A 13,083-nucleotide genomic window follows, 5' to 3' on the forward strand; every position below is an offset into this window, starting at 1 on the left:
ACCCAACCTCTGATCCTGTGAGTATGAACCCATCTGTAATTAGAACCTTTGATGATGTTATTAGTTAAGGTGTGCCTGATCAGAATGGGTGTGGGCTTTAATCCAAAATGGCTAAAGGTCTTATATGCAAAGAAAATTGGATATGGAGAGGAAGCCATGGGGAGTGGTGAGAAGCTGGAAGTGAACAGAATTGAAGGAGGAAGGAGAAAACCCTCTAAATTCATTGCCTTGTGACAGAAAAAACAGAAGCCCTAAAGGTAGCTTGCAAGCCAGGAGATCCCAAACCTGAGAGGAAGCAAGTCTTTTAGCCATTGGAACCCTGAGGCATTACATTCCTTGTTAAATCTACCTGTTATGTAGTATTTGTTTGAACAGCTAGTAAGCTATACAAATGTGTAATTTTCCTCTTTGTGCATTTTTCATTGGTGTCTTCAACTTGTTCTTATCTATTTTGAAGAGTTCATCAAACATATTAGGTCTATTAAATTATACCCTAATGTTTTACTTTACTTTTTTTTTTTACCAAGATGTAATTTTTTATTATATCTAGGAGCTTCCTTGCAAAAGAAATGTATATTTTTTCATGGAATCTAATTTTACTCATATTTGTCTCTGTAGCTTATCAATTTCATGTCATGTTTATAAAGATTTTATAAAATCCATGGTTATGTAAACAGTTACTTTATTCATTAGAAATTTAGCCATTTCTTTTTTAGATTTGTACCTTCAGAATGTCACTACTCTTTAACAGAATATTGCCATGATATAACTTATACTATGGAAATGATCTACCCAAAAGAGGGTGACTACAGATGGCCACTGGAATCATAAATGGAAATATAGTCATTTGCCAGGTTAAATGAGAAATCGAAAGTGGTTTAGTAGCAATAAAATACGAAGAATTTGGAAAATACCAAGGCAATATTATAAGCAATTGTTATAATCATTACTCTTTTTGTGGAATGAGCAATTTGAGGCTATAAGAGTTAAGCAATTTCAAATAATTCATATTCCAATAGTTTTTGTTTCTCTATCATGCTTTATATGTTGATTTTTTTCTTGCAAACTATATACAAATCTGTAATACCACTTGAATATAACATGACCCTTATAAATAATAAGTAGTCAAATCTAATTTTATAAATTTATAATTTTATAAATTCACACTGTAAGCTTATCAGGATCTACTATTTTTTAAATTACTTTAATAAACTTTATTTTACAGCAGTTATAGGTTTAAAGAAAATTTATGCAGAATGTACTGAGTTCTCCAATAACTCTGACAAACCCACCCACAAAATTTACCTATTAATTAACATTTTACATTACTGCAGCACAACTCATAATTGTTGAACTAATGTTATTAGAATTATATTTTTGGCTAAAGTTCGTAGTTTACACTGAGGTTCTACTATAGACTTACTGTGATTTTAACAGTGGAAGACATTTTTTCATTGATGTGGAGGCAGTGGTCACCAGAGTTTCTGAGGGGAGGAAGAGGAAAAATAGGTGTATTGGGGGTATTCTCAGAACTTAGGAATTGTCCTGAATGACATTGCAATGACAAAAAAAGCCATTAAAAATTGTGTCAAAACTTACCAAATTTTGTGAAAGAGAGTATAAAATACAATGGGAACTATAATCCATTCTTACTGGCAATGTTATTATTAATTGTTTTTATTAATTGTTACAAATATACCACGTTAATGAAGGATGTTGTTAATGTCGGAAATTGTGGTATGGGTTGGGATAGGGGCATATGAGAATTCCATATTATTTTTCTTTTTTTCCTTCTTTATTTTTTAAAATGTTACGTTAACAAAATATGAGGTCCTCATGTACCCCCCACCCCCCTGACCACACTCCTCCCACATCAACAGCCTCTTTCATCATTGTGGCACATTCATTGCATTTGGTGAATACATTTGGGAGCATTGCTGCACCACAAGGATAATGGTTTACATTGTAGTTTACACTCTCCCCCAGTCCACCCGGTGGGCCATGGTAGATCATACATTATCCAGCATCTGTCCCTGCAGTACCACCTAGAACAACTCCAAGTCCTGAAAATGCCCCCACATTATATCTTTTCTTCAAATCCCTACCCTCAGCCGCTACCATGGTCACTGTCTCCACATCAGCGCTACAATTTCTTCCATTACTAACCACATAGTTCCATAGTACAATATCAGTAAGTCCACTCTAATCCATACTCCATTCCTCTATCTTGTGGATCCTGGAATGGTTATGTCCACTTCCCCTCTATATTAAGATTGAAGTATATCAGTCATACATAAAAAATAAGTGTATAATAATAGCTTTGCACTTACAAAACAAACATATATGACATCTTACATGACTCTTATAACTCACCCTAGCCCCAATAAATTGTATTATTTTTAAACTGTTTTAACTAATGATTAAAGAGCATTGTCAAAATATTACTATGAACCAAGGCATTTTCCTGTCAACCAAACCCTATTATTATATTTATATCATTTATATATGAACATACATATACAATTAAGTGTATAGTAGAAGTTGTGAACTTACAAAGCAAACATGCATAACATCATACAGTGGCCCCGTACATCAACACTCCACCAACACCTTCCATTGTCATGATACATTTGTTAGAAATTGTGAAAGGATATTGTCAAAATCTTACTACTAATCATAGTCCTTATACATTTCATGTGTTTTTACCCCTGCCTACCCTATTATCATTTTTTTAAAATATAATTTTTATGACAGAAGTTTTACACTTATAAAACAACCATGCACACATGCAGAATTCCCCAAACAACACCCCTCCATCAACACACCACACTATGGTGGAACATATGCTAAAGATAAGATAATATAATGTGATTGCCACCATGTCCATAGTGTACAATTGCCTCACATTTTCAGTACTGCCTCATCAAAAACACTGTACATCTTTTGCACAGATGCAAGCATATTATATTCTTACTACTAGCCACAGTCCATAGGTCACTCCAACTGTATTTGGCCCCACGTTTTTCCACATTTCCAACACCCAGCAGTAGTGATATACATTTGCTTTTGCTCACAGAGGATACATTTGCATCTGTGCCATCAACCACAATTCTTATCCGTCTCTCAGTTCACTGTGCTATTCACTTCCTAGATTACTCTCCAGCATTCTGTAAATTGGCATTGGCATACCTAGACTACCGTTTTCAGTCACATCCCCATTTATAAACTAGCTGTTACTCACTATCTGTTACCATCTACTCTATCCATTTCCACACTTTTACAGTATAGCTAATTAAAACTTCTACATACATAAACATCAGTAGTCCACTCAGCCTTCCTCTTATCTCTTAAGAATCCACCCCTACCTCAAGATCTTGAAGATATTTTCCTACAATTTCTTCCAGAAGTTTTACTGTTCTTGCTTTTATTTTTAGGTTTTTGAACCATTTTGAGTTAATTTTTTTATAAGGTGTGAAATAGGGGTCCTCTTTCCTTCTTTTGGCCATGGATATCCAATTCTTATAGCACCATTTGTTGAATGGATTGTTCTGCCTGAGCTGTGTGAGTTTGACAGGCTAGTCAAAATCACTTGACCATACATGTGAGGGTCTGTTTCTGAACCATCAGTTCGGTTCCTTTGGTCTGTTGTGTCTGTCTTTAGGCCAGTACCATGTTGTTTTCACCTCTATACCTAGGTAATAAGATTTAAAGTCTGGAGATAAGGGTTCATGTTTCCTTTTTATGATGTTTCTGGTTATTCAGGACCCCTTACCCTTCCAAATAAATTTAATGATTGTGTTTTCAATTTTTTTCTTTAATGCTGGTGGAATTTTTATCTGGATAGCATTGATTCTACATATTAGTTTGAGTAGAATTTACATCTTAATGATATTTAGTCTTCAAATCCATGAGCATGGAATATTTGTCCAGTAATTTAGGTCTCTTTATTTTTTTAACATTGAGTACAGTTTTCTGAATACTAGTGCTTTACGTGATTGGTTGAGTTTATTCCTGATTATTTGAGTTTTATCTATCATACTTTATTTTAGCCACTTTTGACACTTTTAGTTACTTTTATTGATATAATCTTGAATTCTAGACTCTCTTCCAGGCCCCACTCTCGTGTCTTTTCTTTGTAGGCTCTAGCACACCGTTAAGTATTTCATAAAAATCTAGTCTCTTGCTTAGAAATTCTCAGTTTCTCTTTGTGAATATTCTAATCTCACCCTCATTTTTGAGACAGATTCTTGCCTGGAAGTTTTTCTATTGTAATATCTTAACTATATCAGACCACTGTCTTCTTGCCTCCCTTGTTTCTGGTGTGAAATCAGCAAATCTTATTGGGTATCCCTTATACATTATGCATTGTGTTTTTCTTGCTGTTCTCAAAATTCTATCTTCATTTTTGACATTTGACATTCTGTTGATTATGTGTCTCGGAGTTGGTCTGTTCAGATTTTTCAGGTGGGAATGCGTTCTGCTTCTTACACATGGATGTCTATGTCCTTAAATAGTGTAGGGACATTTTCTACCATTATTTCTTCAAATAATCCTCCGCCCCTTTTCCTTTCTCTTCTCTTTCTGGGACATCTATGACATGTATGCTTACATGTCCTTTGCTGTCATTTAGTTCCCTGAGAACTTGTTAAAATTTTTACATTCTTTTCCTCATCTCTTCTTTTGTATATTCACTTTTGTATATTCCCTTTCTTCCAGTTCACCAATCCTTTCTTTTTTCTTCTCAAATATGCTATTACATGATTCCAGTGTTTTTAATTTCATTTATTACACCTTTCTTTCCCATAATATCTGCTATTTTTCTATGTATGCTTTCAAATTCTTGTATGTGCTCATCCAGTTTCTTCTTAATATCCTTACTCTCTTTAGCCATCCCATTGAACTTATAAGGAGATTTGTTTGAACATCTATGATTAGTTGTCTCAACTTCTTTATATCATCTGGAGGCTTATGTTGTTCCTTTCACTGAGCCATAACTTCCTGTTTCTTGGTGTGGATAGTAATTTTTGGTTGGTGTCTTCGTATCTGGCTGACTGGAGTATTTATTCTGGGTGTAGATTTTCTTTTTAGTTTAGGGCTTCCTAGTGTTTCTCCCTTGCTTGTTGTACAGTAGGAGCCAAGCATGTAATTGGTGTTGTAAGCTATGGAGTCTCAAACTGCCCTCATTGCGCCAGGGAACAATGAAGCTTCTTCCAACTTTCTCCTTTGCCAGGAGCAGGAACAGAGTAAAATCTGTGTAGAACAATCCAGTTTGTGCAGGCCTAGACTGTCATTGTCCAGTGAGACTGATGAATTTTCACCCCCCTTTCTCCCCTGCCTAGGGTGGGAATGGACCTGCAGTTTGGATAGCAATCTATGCTTTGCAGGTCCAAGATGACTGCAGTTGCCCTGGTAGACTTTCAATTTTCAATCTGTGCCCGTCAAAGCTAACTGCAGTTACCTGGATAGGCTGCTGCAGGGCCTGTCAGCCTCCTCCCTGCCAGAGGTGTGACTGAATCCTAGGCTAGGGCTGCAGGCTGATCCTGGTGAAATAAACTGGTTGCTCCCATCACTGAGATTTTTGGTCTGCCCAGCTTTCATTATTCTGGGGACAGATTCAAAATAGTGGCCACTGGCCTCTTTCTGACTTGGGCAGATTCACACCCCAGTTGCTCCCAGAGTTATATCTTAGCTAGCTGAGACTACCAATAAGTAGCCAAAATCGATGGCCAACCATCTCTTCATCCCTTTTTTTGGGGAAATGGAACTTCCAATTCCAGTCACAGAATAGCTCCTGGGGCAGCTCATGCTGTCAAAGTAGGATAATCACTGGCCTGTGTGGCTTGGCCAGTAATTTCCCAGAGCAGCTGGCACATGTCCATGCAGCTTCCTCCCTGCTGGAGGTGGGGTTTGGGCCTTGGCAGGAGCTGCAATCTGATCTGGATGGAAAGAAGCCTGTCCCCACCAGGACTGTGATTTTCAGTCTGCCCCGCTTCCCTTCATGACAGGTATAAAGTTAAGATGGCAGCTCATGGCCTCTCTCTGACATGGACAGGCTCAAACTTTAGATGTTCTCATGATTATACTTTAGACCACTGAATTTACTCATCAATAGTTGAAATTGGTGCCCAACTGCCCCCTCCTCCTCCATTTTTGAGAAGTGGAGTTTTCAATTCCAGCTGTGGATCAGCTCCCAAGGGGGCTTGGTCCTCCAGTGGATGATGGGCACTGACCTTCTTGGTATGGAGCACTCTATGGATGGGTGTTCTCTGCAGATGGGTTGTCTCCTCCTTCCATTCTTTCAAGGATGTTGCGGGATGCTCTTCTGACTTTCTGGAGCCCCCAAACAAGTGCTTCAGCTAATTCCAGAGGGCTCTGGGTGTTTACTAACTGTCCCATAGTAGGAGCTGAATCTAGGAGCTCCTTATTTTGCCACTGCCTTGCTAGTTTTCTGAGAATTCCATATATTTTTAATGTAACATTTATGTAACATAAGTATCTTTTAAAAATAAAAGTTTATAAAAATATAGCAATAAATGGAAGGAAAAAATGGGCAAAAGACTTGGACAGATATCCCTCAAAAGAAGATATACAAATGGCCTGAAAGAACATGAAAATATGCTCAACCTCCTTACCCATCCAATAAATGCAAATTAAAATCACAAAGTGATATGTTTTCATATGCATTAGAATGTCTGCCTTAAAAAGAAAAAGAGAACATAACAAGTGTTGGAGATGATGTGGAGAAATAGCAACACTTATTCACTGCTGGCATCAATGTAAAATGGTACAGACACAGGATAAGACAGAGTTGTGGTTCCTCATAAAGCCAACTATAAAATTATCATATGAACCAGAAATCCCACCACTAGGTATATATCCAAAATAATTGAAATCATGGTGTTACACAGATATTTTCACTTGGATATTCATAGCAGCATTATTCAAATTTGTCAAAAGTTGCAAGCATTGCCATATAGTCCAGATGCCCAGAATCACCCAGAGTTGAAAAACAGTGGCTTTGAGACTTAAGTGGAAACATGTTTCAGGGCCCCCAAAAATGCCCTCGCTCTTACTTGGTTTATATCTTTAAGCCGTACTTAGCCATTTGGACCACACCCATTTTTGCAAATGTAGAATTTTGTTCATAATATCTCTGCTATTACAGAATGGATTTTTTGCAGGAATTAAATGGGACAGTCCATTTAAATGTGCTTTGACCAGGTAATATTGCATAATGAAATGAAAATATATCTCATATAAACAACACATAGTATTTAAATAACAGACTAAATGTCATATCTTAGCTTGCATTTTTGGCAGGACATTATTAATTGATTGTAAAAAGTATGATTAAGGCAAGCTGTGACTATGACTTTTAGTTTCATATCTAAGGAGCACTCTTCTCTACATGGTGCAAAGAGGAAAAGAATGTTCTAGAGAGAACAACAGGGGCTGTGCTGTCACCACAAGACAAGCCTTTAGTGATCAAGTATGTAATGGAAATGGCTTCCTCAGTCATAGATATGGTGAACATTTTAATTTGAATGTTCGCAATGGTGCTAGAAAATTAGACTTTCATAAGTAAGAAAAATTCTTGATGAGGAGGAATGATGAAAGCAGGATTCTCCTGGTACCACCTCATCTCTTGGGAAAAGAGAGTGAACAAGAACCATTTCCATTCTTACCTGACCAGTGTTCTAAAGGGAATTGATGACTCAGGGGGTGAAGCAATATGGAAATTTGCTTCTGTGATGAAGAGGGAAATGTGTTAATAAGCAACTAAAAGAAGAGCTGTAAATATCTCCTCTTGTGCTGCCCCTTTGGCTGTGCAAATTGTGCTGAAAGGATATGGTTGTTTCTTTGGGGTCCTAACTCTGGCAAGTAAACCAATGACTGACACCTTTTTGCTGACTTGTCTGGGGATAGAGGTTTAGTATCCATCATCAACCTCACAGGGAGAAATCCAGAATTATACATGGTGTCTTACTCAAGGAAATGCTGTACATGTGAGTAAGAGAGCATAATAGTTAATACAGGAAGGGTAAGAGAGAATAGAAGCCAAAAACTTTAATGCAAGTTTGTCTAACCTAGTCCAGATTTAAAATAGGATAACTTTGATGCCTCCATACTTGTTTGCTTGATTGACTAATGAATTAATATTTTATTTATTATGTTAAAATAAAAAGTAGGTTTCTCCTATATGCCATATATCACCTTGAGTAAATGTTTTTCTATTCCTGTCTTCTAAATAAGAAAGTATTCTAAACAAGAAAGGATGCTGGATTTTGTGAAATGCCTATGCTGCATCAATCAAGATGATCATGTGCTTCTTCTCATTTGATTTGTTAATGTGGTTGATCATGTCAATTGATTTTCTTCTGTTTAACCACAATTGCATATGTGGGATAAAATCAACTTGATCGTGGTGTACATTTATTTTCATATGCTAATGGATTCAACTTGCAAGTATTTGGTTTAGGATCTTTACATCTACTTTCATTGCTGTGATTGCTCTCTAATTTCTTTTCTTGTATTATCTTAATCTGGCTTTAGTATTACAGTAAGATTGGCTTCATAGAACAAGGTAGGTAATGTTCCCTTCATTTCAAATTTTTGGAAGAGTTTGAGAAGGTTTGAGATTTATTCTTCTTGAAAATGAGCTGTGAAGTTCGCCTCAGAAACCATCTGGTCATGGGACTTTATTCTTGGGAAATATTTGATGACTGATTCACACTTTTTACCTGTGATTGCTTTGTTGAAGTCTTCTATTTCTTCTAGAGTCAGTGTAAGGAGTTTGTGTGTTTCTAGCAATTTTTCCATTTCCTCTGTCTGTTTTGTAGGGATGTTTATAGCATCATTTTGTAGGGATGTTATAGCATGCTATAAAAGCTGTTTATAGCATCAGCTCATGATCTTTTTATATGTGTGGTCAGTAGTAATTCCCACCCCAATTTCAGATTTTATTTACCTACACCTTTTTCTTTGTCAGTCTACCCAAGTGTTTGTCATTTTGTTGATCTTCCATCAAGGCATAAAATTTTGGTTTTGTTGATTCTTTCTATTTTTTGTTATCAATTTCATTTACTTGTGATGTGATGTTTGATATTTCTTTCTTCCTACTTGGTTTGGGACTGCCTTGAAGCTATTTCTGGACCTGCAGAGACTCCAATTAGGGTAGCACTGCTGCTAGGAAGAAGGAAGCACTTTCTTCACCAATCTCTTAAATACAGTGGCTCAAGGATGACCTGAGCTTATTTTATTTTCTCTTCCCTTATGTCTCTCTGTTAAAGAACTTTTTTTACTTTTATTTTTAAACAAGGAATACAAGAAGTAACATTAAATGATGCCCATATATTATGTGTCCATGGTGGTTTAACAATTTTGATGGAAGGATAAACTGAATGTGCTGCCCTTAGGTTAAATGGTGATCACTCTGCATGTTGGTGATAATACCATCAACACAGACCTAACAGCCATGGTCTTCTGTCTATCTTCTGTCCTGTCTTCAGAGCAAAGCTACATGAGATCATATTCCAAAATATGTGCCTTATAACACAAAGTCCATGATGAAATATGTATTTAAAAACAAAGTATATATTCATTTCTATTTTGGGGGCATCCTTAGAAACCAAGTCAATAAGGAGAAGAGGTGAAACGTGTGGTCAAGGACTCTGTTTTGAAGTGTAAGCAGCAGCAGTGAGCCCACATCATTCTTATACCTTCTCTGACATCATCCCTTAACACTCTTCCTCTTCTTCTCTCCCTGACCACACAGGCTTCCTTGTTCACCTTGAACATTGGAAACAACTCTTTCTTAGTGCATTGTGCTTGTCCTTTCTCTCGGCTGGTTTCACATACCCAAGGTTTCCTTGTGGTTCCCAACTTCTCATGGAGAGGTCTCTCTTAAAATGGCTCCTTATCTACTGAACCTGTTTGAAGACTAGTAAAACATAGCAGCCCCATATGACTGTCTCCATTTATATAACTCCTATTTTCCTTTTTAAAATTGTTGCCATCTCATATTCTTTATGATTACTTTTAATTTCCTTACATTATTCTCTATCTTCCTCATTTTTCTGCACTTTGTTTTAATTGTCCAGGCATTGCCTGACATATTACCAGGAATAAAAATACAAACTTCAGAAAGAATATTTCATTGAAACTATGGATTTCATGTCTGCTTGAAGTAAAGGATGAGAGTGGGAAAGGGAAACTTTAACAGGGATGGCACCAGAAGTCCCCAAGGAACCAGATGCTTAATCAAAATTCATACATTATGTTTACTTTAAAACAGCCATGTTAGCACTTTTGCTACAATAGTAATGCTTGTTTGTGTGAAAATTATTGATGTTCTTTCTTTATAGGTACTCACAACAATCACATGATGTAAAGAAATGATACCAGATTCTCAGAATTTCTACTCCTGGGATTATCAGAGGATCCAGAATTGCAAACCCTCTTCTTTTGGTTGTTCCTGTCCATCTACCTGGTCACCATCTTTGGGAACCTGCTCATCATCCTGGCCATCATCTCCGACTCCCACCTCCACACTCCCATGTACTTTTTCCTCTCCAACCTGTCCCTTTGTGATATTTGTTTCTCCTCCACCACTGTCCCAAAGATGCTGGTGAATATCCAGACAGAGAGGAGAGTAATAACCTATGCAGGCTGCCTAACTCAGATATACCTTATTGTGCTCTTTGGAGGATTGGAGGACTTCCTCCTGGCTGCAATGGCCTATGACCACTTTATGGCCATCTGTCATCCCCTGCAATACTCTGTCATCATGAACCCCCAGATCTGTGTCCTGCTGGTTCTAGGGTCTTGGATCATGAGTGTCCTGAATTCCGTGTTACAGAGCTCAATGGTGTTGCAGTTGTCCTTTTGTACACACATGGAAATCTCCCACTTTTTCTGTGAACTTAATCAGATGATCCAACTTGCCTTTTCTGACACATTCATCAATGTCATAGTGATGTATTTTGCAAACTGGAGTGCTAGGAGGGTGTCCCCTTGTTGGGATCCTTTTCTCTTACTCTAAGATTGTTTCCTCCATACGTGCAATCTCATCAGTTTTGGGGAAGTATAAAGCATTTTCCACCTGTGCATCTCACCTCTTGGTGGTTTCCTTGTTTAATTGTGCCAGCATAGGAGTGTACCTTATTCTGCCATTATACACAACACACATTCAGTTGCTCCAGCTTCAGTGTTGTACACTGTGGTCACACCCATGCTGAACCCCTTCATCTATAGTCTGAGAAATAAAGACATAAAGTGTGCTCTGAAAAAATTCTTTGTGTGGAAAATATAAAAGTGTCATTATTCCTTGCGTTGAGAAATTGCCTGTGAATGCAGCACTCAATGAAAAATCCAGACATTGTAATTCTTTGGTCAAAATATGGAAACAAAAACTGTCTCTATTCATTTCAGAATTACCATGTTTTGGATTTTAAGTTGCTTCATGTATTAAACATTCTCTGACTCTTAGATATCCAACAATTTTCCCTTTGTCCATTTTTCCAATTTCCCAATGTAATTCTCAATCTTGGAAGAGAAATCATTTGGAAATTCCAACATATCTCAAACATGGATTTCTTAAAGAATATATATATATATTTGTGAAGTGTCACAGGCAATGTTTTCTTTGTTTTACTGAAATAGGAGATATGAGTTGTCCTGCTACTATTAAAGAAACTACACATCACTTATAAGCCCATTAATATTATTACAATTTACATGAAAACCTGTCACTGTTCCTTTCCAGTTTTGTGTACATTTATCCTTTAAATATGTGTACATATTTCCTCAAATTAAATACTCTTTCAGAAAATACTAACTTTCTCACACCTTTCCTTCTTAAATCTGGTGATGTCATTTCACTTCTTTATTAGGGTCCTGTTTTCTTATTCAGCTCACAGCCCACAGTAATTTTCATACCTCTGGCACAGCATAACATTCTTAACTAAATGCACATCTTTAACTGGAATCTAGAGGAAGGCAAATTTATATAAATATTGGAAATGGCATGGCCATAGCATCACACTGATCTTAAGTATTGAGACAGAAAATATTGAATCATGCATTATTTTTACAATAAAATATTTCTTTTTGATGATGTACATATATTCACTGAAGTAAGGAACCTTGGTGACCATATATAAGGTGATATATTAATTGGTTGCAAGCTAATATTCTATGTTCTATTTTATTTTATTGTAACATATTCCCATTTTTTTCTTGTAAACTTCCTCCAATGCCTACAAACATGAGTCCTTATATTGCTCTAAGAAAGGTGCTTGGCATTTTAAAATATGAATACATTCTGGTTTATTGGACTTACCCTGGCCAGCTAACAGGGAGGTGAAGAAGGTCAACCAATACACCAGGGAGCCAAGAGTGCCTGCAACTACAAGTAGGAGCATTGTATCCATCATTAATGTGGAATCTAAGCCCCTCTTGATAAAGAGGTGGAGTGGACATAACCATCCCAGTGATGGAAGAATAGAGCATGGATTAGAGTGGAATTACTGATATTGTACTATGGAACTATTGTGATTAGTAATAAGAAATTATAGCATTGATGCGGAGAAAGTAGCTACGATATCTGCTGAGGGCAGGGAGAGGGAAGAAGAGATATGATGTGGGGGCATTTTCAGGATGTGGAGTTGTTCTGGGTGGTACTGCAGGGACAGATGCTGGGCATTGTATGTCCGTCCTTGGTCCACTGGGTGAACTGGGGGAAAGTGTAAACTACAATGTAAACCACTATCCATGTGGTGCAGCAGTGGTCCCAAAGTTATTCACCAAATGCATTGAATGCCCCATGATAATGAAAGAGGTTGTTGAGGTGGGAGAACTGAAGTGAGGAGGATGGGGAGTATATGGGACTTCCTATCTTTTTAATGTGATATTTAAAAAATAATGAAGGAAAAAAATGAAAAAAAAAAGAATACAGGAAATGGCAGGTGAGGGAACACACTAGGTACTTACTAAGATACTATTTATCATACTTGATTCAAAATTCTCTTCCATCCTCATGATCAAAGGATGGCTCACATAACAGTTTGGGTTCCTGCCCACAAG

The 13,083-nt window shown here is 37.0% G+C and overlaps 1 pseudogene; it reads left to right on the forward strand.

Moving 5' to 3' along the window:
• Positions 1-7,408: 7,408 nt before the first annotated feature.
• LOC111764525 (olfactory receptor 7A17-like) lies at positions 7,409-11,311 on the forward strand (annotated as a pseudogene).
• Positions 11,312-13,083: the final 1,772 nt, after the last annotated feature.

This window comes from Dasypus novemcinctus, chromosome 30, assembly GCF_030445035.2.
Source record: "Dasypus novemcinctus isolate mDasNov1 chromosome 30, mDasNov1.1.hap2, whole genome shotgun sequence".
Lineage (NCBI taxonomy): Eukaryota > Metazoa > Chordata > Mammalia > Cingulata > Dasypodidae > Dasypus > Dasypus novemcinctus.